This window comes from Pinus tabuliformis, chromosome 8, assembly GCF_031772625.1.
Source record: "Pinus tabuliformis cultivar Carrire ecotype Pingquan chromosome 8, CPIR1, whole genome shotgun sequence".
NCBI classification, from domain to species: domain Eukaryota; kingdom Viridiplantae; phylum Streptophyta; class Pinopsida; order Pinales; family Pinaceae; genus Pinus; species Pinus tabuliformis.
The window spans coordinates 1,762,977,374-1,762,988,411 of NC_142294.1; positions in this window are offsets into that span (position 1 = coordinate 1,762,977,374).

Genomic DNA, 11,038 nt, shown 5'->3' on the forward strand with positions numbered 1-11,038 from the left:
ACTTTTTCCATGTGATTGATAGGGTCATTAGGTCAAATTGTTATATTTTCAAATAAATTTTGACATGTATTTTTATTTTCCAATGAGTCTTGAGTCATGTCCTAGGTGTCATTACTACTCCCTTCAATTTCAAGGTCATAAAATGTCATCATGGTCATGTTGTTGTTGGCTTAGGGGGGTCCTGACCCAGGTTCAGATTTAGTTGTCCCAACCAACAAAAATGTACACTACTAGCCCTTTCGGCAACAATAATAGAACAGGTTTGGAATCAGATATTGAAATATTGTAAGTGAAGCATGCAGAATAATCGGATTTCCTTTCGACGCACACGTGGACAATAGGAAAACGATACCATTTCGATTTTGAAGGTCGTTCTTGGGCCCCTCGCCCTCCGCTGCCCATATAACTCCAAAAGAACAAAAAGAAAAAGTAAGCTGAATAATGATCGTGAAGTATATACAGTGAATATATACAATTCCTTGTATTGGACACTGCCACTGGCATGCTTGACATCCAGCGAGCGCATCCTACAACATTGTACGTATATACACAGCGTTTTTGTGAATATATGTGTGTTTTAATGGAAAAGTGAAGTGCAACTTAAACGTGAGGGTGGAATAGAAGACCGGCTTTGAGAAGTTGGAGGGTTGTGTGCCAAACTAATTCAATATCATCGAGGTGTATGTGGTTGGTTCGGTGAACCTAGAGTGTAATCTTTTTCCAAGCAAGCCCATGGCAGAAAGGTGGACAAATTTTCCAAGGTCTTATTTATCCATGTTTAGATTAAGCCACTAAGTTACCTTTTATCCATGCTTAAATTAAGCACGTAAGTTTAATGAGGTGAATGTTTCGGTATTTTCCGTGAGATCATCACTTATTGGGCGTTTTGGAAAAATGGATTATTTGATAACTTAGAAAATGGGAACATTTAATTGTCAATAGCTAAAATTACAAAAATTTTAAATTTTTTGGGTTTAAAAAATCATATATTTCTATGAATCATATAATTACATATTAGTTTTTTTTCAATTTTTTTTTATTGATTTTTATAGGTAAAAATATTTATTAGAGAAAATTAATTTCTTCAAATTTTCATTTAAATTTATAGTATTTATAAATTCTAGATTATAATATTTTTAAAAGGTATTTAAATAGTTTGGAAGCTTTAAATTGGGGAAGTTGTTAGATTAATTAGGAAAAACATTTAATTTGTTAGCATTTTGTATGAAAGTGTGTAATGTATAAGAAGAGAGAATGTAATAAAAAGAGAGAAGAGATTTAGAGAGAGTTTAGAGTCTAAAAAGGACTAAGTTAGACCTAGAGGGTGATAGTGCAATTATTACTCCAAATTTCTAATCATTTTTTTATTGCCGTTGAATAAAGTATCGAGGTTTTTTTTTATGTATTTTTTTGTGGATCGATTGAATGGTGGTCTTGTGCTTTGTTCATTCAAATAATCATTAATTGATTGAGTGATTTGGTTTCTTCATACATAGAGAGATACACAGGTCAATTATGCTAACTAGTCAAGGTTTTGTCAAGAAGTCTAGACCTCTAATAGAAAAGTTCTTTTGTTAAATGGTTCCAACATCATAAATGGTTCCAACATCGAGTTCATATATATCAGGGAAAAACATGTAACACATAAAACTTCACAAATTTTGAAGTTCCAATGTCTACTTCTATCAACTATTATGCCCAGGAAACGAGAATATTGCCATCAAGTTCTACCATTCTATTGGACCCTACACCTATGGTAGCAAGCTTCCATTGCAATATTCCACAACATGACATCTAATCTTTCAATATCATGGCTCTGTTTTAAAGTTCCATTTCGAGACTTTGGTTGTGATTTCCTTCATTTTCTAGTTTTTGCAATATCTAATATTCCTAGGCCACATCTATTAACTAATGGGGAGCTGAGACAAAAGCATTGCCATTGTAACCACTTCCCTCCTGATGAGGCTCAACAATGGGTAAATTATATGGACCTTAATGCACCTCCAACTTACTAAAATCAACTTTTCTCATCATTCTTTACATGTTTTAATTATGTTTTGCTTAATGAGGAGAGTAAAGATGAGATGTCATGTCTAGTGGTCTAATGTGCATTGATTGCAGGTTTTGGAGCAAATTTTGGCTAATTAAAGTGCAGGAACTCGAATGGAGACAAGCAAGAGGGATTCTAGGAGATAGGATCTCCCTCCTTAACTCCTCACTCACTTGAAGATTCCTCAATCAAATCTCATCAGCTCGGAGTTGCAAGTAGTCGAGTCATGAAGTTCATTGGCAACCAAGCCAGTGACAGTTGAAGACCAGTTGATCTCGAGATTGGAGCCAAGCCTCCCTAAATTTAAGGAAGTTGTTGGTAACTTCAGTTGTATAAATCAAGAGGCCTAGGGCCTCATTAGGATTCATATTTTTTGTTCAAGATAGCTAAGCAGTTTTCGAGTTGAAGCATTGCACAAGCATTGTAACCAAACACTCTTATGTATTTCTAATTTCTTTAATGAAAATGAGCAGCATTCCCTTGATCCAGCACTGAGTTGACTCAGAGGGTTGAAGCTCTTGGGTTAGGGCCCAACCCTAGCAGTAGAGGTTCCTCTTGTTGTATATGTATGCTTAGGTTATACTCATAGTTAGTTGTTAAACTAATTTTGGTATTGTTAATTTGCAAGTATTGGTAGATTTAATTAGTTTGCTTCCATTTGTGGATAGTTCTAATAGTAGCATTGTAGTGATAAGAAGATATTCCAAAAAGGCTGACAACAAGTGGTTTTCACCTCATTTCTCCCTTTCAGGGATCATGGTTTGAGGAACACTTCTCATACAACCCAAAAAGACAGAATTCTTGCTTTTTTTGTAATCTAGGGTTTTCTTGCTAATTAGGTCATTACCTTTCAGTTTCATAGGGTAAGTTGCAATTGGTATTTTCTGATCTCTTAGGTTTTTCATTGATTTCATCTCGCTTTCATATTGGTTTCAAGCACTTCCATGCATGAACTTAGCAAGTAAATGGTGACAACTCTATTTTCTTCTACTTGAATAAACCTTTCTTGTTTTTGATGAATTCATGTATAAATGCCAAGAATGATGTGTGTTGTTGCAGGAGTTTCTAAATTGCAGGGAGACCTCATCTCATCAGCCTCAGCCAAGCCATATCCACCCATGATTTCCAAAAGTCACTAAGGTCTCAATTCGAATTCTTGTCTTATGAGGAAAACTTGCCATCTCCGTTGAGCAAATCCAACCATCTTAAATCTTTGGCTTGAGTTCTAAGTAAGTGCCTACCACTCCCATGCCTTATTCCCTCCTTATTCACCTTTTCCAAGCTCCATCCCACCTTCTAGACCATTCCCTAAGCTTTCGTCCCGTTCCTGTAGAAAAACAAGAGATCTTGTAGGTGAACTAGTACTTCCTGTAGACATCCTGTAGGAAAACCTGTAGTAGCTTGTTTTGAGCCTGAATTGAGAAAAATCATCACTAAAAGTCAAGATTAGGCCCCTACTTTCCCTCCAAGCCATTTGAACCATTGTACTCATTTTCCTCCACACCTGTCTCCTTTGCCAAAGAACCAAACAAGATTAGCATTTACATTTTTCAAGAAAAAAGATAAAAATGAAAAAGTTCTTTTATATTTATTCTTGCACACAGCAGTTAGTACACTCTAGATCATATTTCATGCTTAGATTAGTTAAAACCTCACATGTGTTAAAGTGGGGTTCTTTTGCAATCAAATTATGTTAGCAAGTAGATAGAGGATTTCATGTTGTTTTGCAAGCATTTCTTTATTCTTTCCTTCATGCAATAGACAACATTCCTTTTCTTCCAATTAGGATAAATTCCCCTTCTCCAAGTTGGTAATCAGACTTCTTCTAGTCAATACAAGGTTGGTTTGAGAAACCCAGTGGTCTATCGCCCCAGCTCAGTAGTGACAAAGAGTAGATCCATTAGATCTATTTGTGTATACAACACTGTCACCTCCAAGTTTGTATGAACTCCAGTGTGATGAAGTAAATTCCCCAGGAGTTGCAGCATCCTTGCTGCAATACTGGTGCTCATCACCTCCTAGCCCTTGAATTTTCTTGGGCTGCGATAGGTGTTCTTTGTTTGTTTTGACCTAAACTCCAAGGTTTGTTATGAAGGTGGGGTCACACGACTCATTTTCTTAAAGTTCATAGAACTTAAAACTAACACCACCATTTCGTTTAACTTGTTGAGAAATTTTCGATGATAGTTTTTTTTATCTTGATCTAACTTCTCGATTGCAAGTTAGAAGGTTTCCAAATAAAATGGATCTATGTCAATCCATGGATCTTCACAGAGCGCCCACGTGGCCCTTTCCTAGCCCATGTAGGACTATTGTGGTTGCTCATCTATCCATCGAGTCACCATCCCTGTTGTACGCTATGCTAGGGTATGAAATTTCCTCAACCAAAACAACTAGAGCACGAACCCTCCAATGGTGGTTATAACCACCTCTTTTGCCGAACCTGATGAAACTGTAGTTGGTTCTAATTATGACCATGATGTCATCCTCACTCCATCATATCTTGAACCTTCCTCTTTTGTTCCAACTCTCCCAATTTCATGTACTGAACTTGAGCACATATGTGCTTATTTACAATTGACTCAATCAAATTCAACAAAGAAACTTGATTGCCCTGCAATATCCATATCCTCTATAAATGAATACACGACTGAAGGCCTTTTTTCCATGTCATTCCCCACACTTTTTCCTACAGGAATTTCCATGATAATGCAACCAAGAATTACAAAAGTTGAGCATTAGGGGAGTTTTGAGGTCTAAAATGGGAATCCTAAGGAAATTATATAATAATAGTGGAAATAATAAATAAGATTAGGTAACATCATCAAATTTTAGAGGGAAAAAAGAAAAAACTACTTTTTCAACTCGTATTTTCAACTTATCTCCTTATGGGTTTACTCAAATTTTGAGCGGAAACACTCATTGCATGAAAAATTTGATTCCTCATCCAAGGAGTAGCCATTTTACATAATTTTGATGGACCCTGCTACATGAAAAATGGGAAATACATGAAAATCATGATTGCAATCATGTTTTTTAATGTATTTCTCTTTTTTATTGTTGCAGGGTCCATCAGAAGTATGCAACATGGGCACTCTTTCGATGAGGAATTAAATTTTTCATCCAATGAGTACTCTCACTCAAAATTTGAGTAAAACCTTGCGGAGATAAGTTGAAAATATGAGTGAAAAGAGTAGTTTTATTTTTTTATTATATTTTAATCTTTTTTACTTTTTTACCCCAAAAATGGTCAATCATCGCCCATGGTTGACATCATCATATTAAATCCTATTGCTTCTTATAAAGTTGATTTTGTTTGTACATTTTTCTTAGGAGGCCCATTTTAGACCTCAAAGTTCCCCTAATGATGCATGAATATGATTTGCCTTAAATGCACTACCATGATAACCGATTTGGCCAGTATCCAAGATTCTACTACTACTTATAGAACATACTAACGCACCATTATTGCCAAGCAACTATTACAATATTTGTAAAAGACGGATTGAAAACAACTTATCAACAACTGTTTTAGATCTTCGACAATGTCTCTATGACTTTCCAAATTCCAAATTCGTAGAATAAGTTATGCGCTTCAATTCAGGTCTTCGAGGAACACGCTTTTTCTAGAACAAGTGGTGATGTAAACCGGCTAATGTGATCGCACAAATAGGAAGCTCGACATTCTTGTTCACCCTTAGTATAGTTGATACCAAGTGGCATGACTTGCACATGATCATGTCTGACAATGTTCCCTCAGATTTGAGCAATCTCTACCAATGGAGAATTCAATGCATAATAAAAAACCCACATATTACAACCCAATATATGCATTGCAGATTTACAATTTTTCTCGAAGAAGTTCTACAAAAGGGCTTCCACACACTTGATTATTGGTGCAAGTTTCCATCTAACCATTCTTTTCTCCATTATTTTTTACATTGTGAATATGCTTATTCTACAACTTTTGAATTTTTTATGTTCTTCAAATATGAATGGAAACATAGAGGATCTACACACATACATGGCTTCATTTGGCTGCAAGATGCACCAAATATGGACACTCTTGATTGGAATAATGAAGCAAAAGTCGTTGATTCTAATAATTATTTCAATCAATACATAACCACTTGCAATCTGTGTCCTCTCCAACATCCAAATCATGTGCTTCATCAATCAATAATCCATGACCCATGTCTTCTTGACATGCCATCGATCTTCACATTGACGCCATCTAAATACTACGAAGAACTTGTAAATTATGTTCAACGACACACAAAGTGTCATGAATCTTCATGCCTTCGTAAAAAGGACAATGTCCTTAGCTATTGATATGGAGTACCATGGGAATTACACTCCATATGTTCAATGTTCATTGATGATAAAGGCTAGAAAATTTACATCCCTACTTGCAATGATGATAGATTGAACATCCACATTGACAATCTGCATTCCATTTGGAGAGAAAATGTTGATTCTCAACCAGTTCTATCGTGCCATGTTGTGGTAAACTACATTTCAAAATATGTAACAAAAGCAGAAACAAGATCAAAAAACTATCCTCAAATGTTATCATGGCTCTTACAAACCATGCCTCCAGAAGCACCTGTTGTTAATGTCATCCGTAAACTCCTTACAAAAACTATTGTAGATAGAGATATTGGGGCACAAGAAATATGCCACATGTTAGAGAAACTACCACTTTCACTATCCAATGGCACAATTGTTTCTTTGAATGTTAACCAAACTATTTTTAGATGTGTTTCTGTTATGAAACCAGCTCAAGAAAAAGATAGAAAAGATAGATCAACGCCTTAGAATTCAGCCTCTTCGAGGGGGCAACCTCCTTTACATTACATAAATGAACAATTCTTGGATGATTCAAATGAAAAAACCTCCTTTCTATATATAGGAGTCTAAGGAGTCACAATATAACCCAGCCGACCTAACAATAATAATATAAAGCCACAAAAATAACAATAGAGGGATTCTATGGGGCACAGTAATAAAAATATGGGGGCAATAGGGGCACAACAATGTTAATAAGGGATACAACTACAATAGTAATGGGGTAATCACTAGTATTATAGGGACCTATCATGCCCCTCTCCTTCAAAAAAAGTGTTGTCCTCAACGCTTGAGTAGTTCTGGATGCTTCTGTATAAAATTTTCATCCTCCCATGTGGAATCTTCAGCAGATAAGTTCTTCCACTTGATGAGATACTTCGAAATTGATCGATTTCGTAGCCGTCGAGTTCTTGTTTCTATGACTGCTTTTGGTTCCAATATAATTTTTCCTTCCTTTTCAAGTTCTGGCAATATTATTTGAAGTGGGAGCTTGTCGCCTATAACCTTCTTTAAACATGAAACATGGAAAACTGGGTGCACTCGAGACACTGCAGCAAGCTCCAATTTGTATGCCATAGTACCAATCTTTTGCAACACCTTGTACGAACCATAATACTTTGGCGATAATTTATTATCCTTCTTAGCTTGCTTGAGGGACATTTGTTTATATGGTTGTAGCCGTAGGAATACCCAATCTCCTACATCAAAACTTCTTTCGCTGCGATGTTGATCTGCCTGTTGTTTCATTCTGTTTTGTGCCAACACGATGTTATCCTTTAAGAGTTGGAGGACCTGTTGTTGATGTTCAATGTGATGTTCCACTGCTTGAACCTTAGAATTTTCTCTTAAATATGATGTGATGGATGGTGCCTGATATCCATAAAGTGCCATAAATGGGGTCATTTTTGTTGCTGTATGGAGGGAAGTGTTATACCACCATTCAGCCAGAGGTAACCATTTGACCCATTGTTTTTGTTTATCAGATACAAAGCAACGAATATATCCTTCCAAAAATTTGTTTACTATCTCAGTTTGCCCATCAGATTGAGGATGATAAGATGAGCTATGAGCGTCCAAAAATTTCCAGTGAAAATGGGATCTCTGTCACTTACAATAATCTTTGGGTTTCCATGTAGCTTTTGAATTGTTTCCATAAATGTAGTAGAAACTGTATTCGCTTTCAATGGATGTGATAATGCACAAAAGTGTGCATACTTGGTAAGTCTGTCAACTACCACCATGATGACACTCTTTCCCTCAGACTTGGGTAAACCTGTGATAAAATCCATTGAAACCTCTTCCCAATGTTGGCTTGGAATGGATAAAGGTTGTAATAGACCCGGGGTCTTAATTGTTTCAACTTTATTTTGTTGGCAAACAAAACATTCTGCCACAAACTTTTGAATATCTGATTTAAGGCCATCCCAAAAAAATTCCTTCTTAACCCTGTGGTAAGTTTTTAAAAATCCTGAATGCCCTCCTAAGGGAGAAGTGTGCAATTCCATAAGAATCTTTTGTTTGAGTTGCGAATTCTTACAGAGGTATAAGCAATATTTGTACCATAACTAATCATTTTTCCAGCTAAATGTATCAGATGTACTGGAATCTTGTTGTAACTTTCAAATAAGTGCCCACACTTCTTCATCATTCTTCCACTCCTCCCTTGCTTCATTTATCCAATCTGGTTGGATAATAGAAATGGCGCACAACAACGCTTCCACATCCTCATCCTTTCTTGAGAGTGCATCTGCCACCACATTTTGCTTCCCTTTTTTGTAGATGAATTCAAAGTCATAACCCAACATCTTTGTGACCCACTTTTGTTGCTCTTCAGAAGATAATATTTGTTCTAAAAAGTATTTAAGGCTATCATGATTTGTTTTTACCTTGAAGTGTCTTCCCATTAGGTAGGGTCGCCATTTCTTAAGTGCATGTAGTATTTTCAACATTTCCTTCTCATAAATAGCTTTGTGTAAAAACTTTCCCTTGATTGGACGACTTTCAAAAGCAATGGGTCTTTCATCTTGCATTAAAACAGTACCAATTTCATTTCCTGAAGCATCACATTCTACAATAAAGGTTTGTGTGAAATCTGGTGTAGCTAAGACCAGTGCTTGGCACATTGCGTCTTTAAGATGTTCGAAGGCCTTTGTTGCTTCTGGAGTCCATGAAAATGCATCTTTCTTCAATAATGTTGTTAGAGGTGCTGCTATTCTCCCATAATTCTTAACAAACTTGCGATAATACCCTGTCAACCCGAGAAATCCTCGCAGATGTTTTATGGATGTGGGGATTTTCCATTCCTTGATGGCTTTAATTTGGCTAGGGTCTACCTTAACTCCTTCATGAGTAAAATATGACCCAGATATTCCACCTCTTGTACTCCAAAGAAACATTTGGATCTTTTTGCATATAATTGTTTCTCCTCCAATAGTTGTAGCACCCTGTCAACATGTTCAACATGATCCTTCGCAGACTTGCTGTAGATTAGTATATCATCAAAAAATACTAACACAAATTTTCTAATGAAGGGTTTGAAAATGGAATTCATCAAACCTTGAAATGTAGAAGGTGCATTGGTAAGGCCAAAAGGCATGACCAAAAATTCATAATGACCCTCATGAGTTCTAAATGTTGTTTTAGGAATGTCTTCGGTCTTCATTCTGATTTGATGATATCCTGAACGAAGGTCCAACTTGGTGAAGTAAATTGATCCATGCAATTCATCCAATAATTAATCAATGACAGGAATGGGAAACTTATCTTTAATAGTGAGCTTGTTGAGCTCCCTATAATCCGGACACATGCGCCATGATCCATCCTTCTTGTGCACCAATACTACTGGAGTAGAGAAAGAACTTTGACTAGGTTGAATTATACCAGCCTCTAGCATTTCTGCAACCATACGTTCAATTTCACTCTTTTGGGCATAAGGATATCTGTACGGCCTGATGTTTGGAGGAACACTTCCTGGAATCAGATGAATAGCATGATTATGATCACAAATAGGTGGGAGACCTTTGGGAGTCTCAAATATGGAATGATTGTATAAGACTTTTTAGAGATCTGGAGAAATAGATGATTCCGATGTGGAAACATCTAGTGAACATAATTGTGCAATTACACCTCTTTATTCCTTTTTTAGAAGCTTTTTCATACCGTTAGAGCTAATTATCTTTCCCGGTTTCCCTGTAATACCCCTTAATTCAACTTCCTTTCCTTCTGCAGAAAATTTCATGAAGAGTTCTTGAAAATTAAAAGCTATTGTACCCAAGGATTGTAGCCATTGGACTCCTAGTACAACATCAGCACCCCCCAATGGAATGTAAAGCATTGGGCTAGTCAATACATATTCTCCCATGGATAGCTTGATATTATGGCACTTTCCCGAGCAATTTATCGTTCCTCCATTTGCAATCATCACTTGACACTCTAGTGCTGGATATAGGAAAAAATTCAATTCTTTTGCTACCTTACAATGAATAAAATTGTGGGTACTTCCTGAATCAATCAACACTATTACCTTTTTATTCTTGATTTGTCCTTCTATCTTGATGGTTTGAGGAGTGGTAATTCCAACCAATGCATTACAAGATATGGTCGGATTCATTTCTTCTTTATCTAGGCTTTGTTCTTGGAGTATATCCTCTTCCTTTGACCTTTCTTGCTCCTTTCTTCTTCCTCTTCACCATCTATGTATAATAATTTCTTCTCAGCACACTTATGACCTTTAGTGTATTTGCTATCACAACTGTAACAAAGCCCTTTTGCTCTTTTTTCTTTCAATTGTTGTGGTGTCAACCTTATAGGTTGTGGAAGGCTAGGGGTAACAACACTTCCATCTTTATAGTTGTGACTGGTATGCTTCCTGGTTGCCATAATTTTGCTTTCCATTTTTCTTGCTAACCTGAATGCCTTCTCTAATGAATCAGGTTCCCAAAGGTGAACATCATGTTGGATATTTTCCTTTAAAGTCCTTATGAACACATCAATCCTATGCTCCTCTAGAATATTTTTTTACCCTTATGTTCAATTTTTGGAACTCCTCAACGTGCTCCATTATTGAACCCTTTTGTTTGAGAGTTATCAATTGGCTAAAAAAAGTGTTGCTTTTTGTATCCTCATAATTTGCTGTCAATT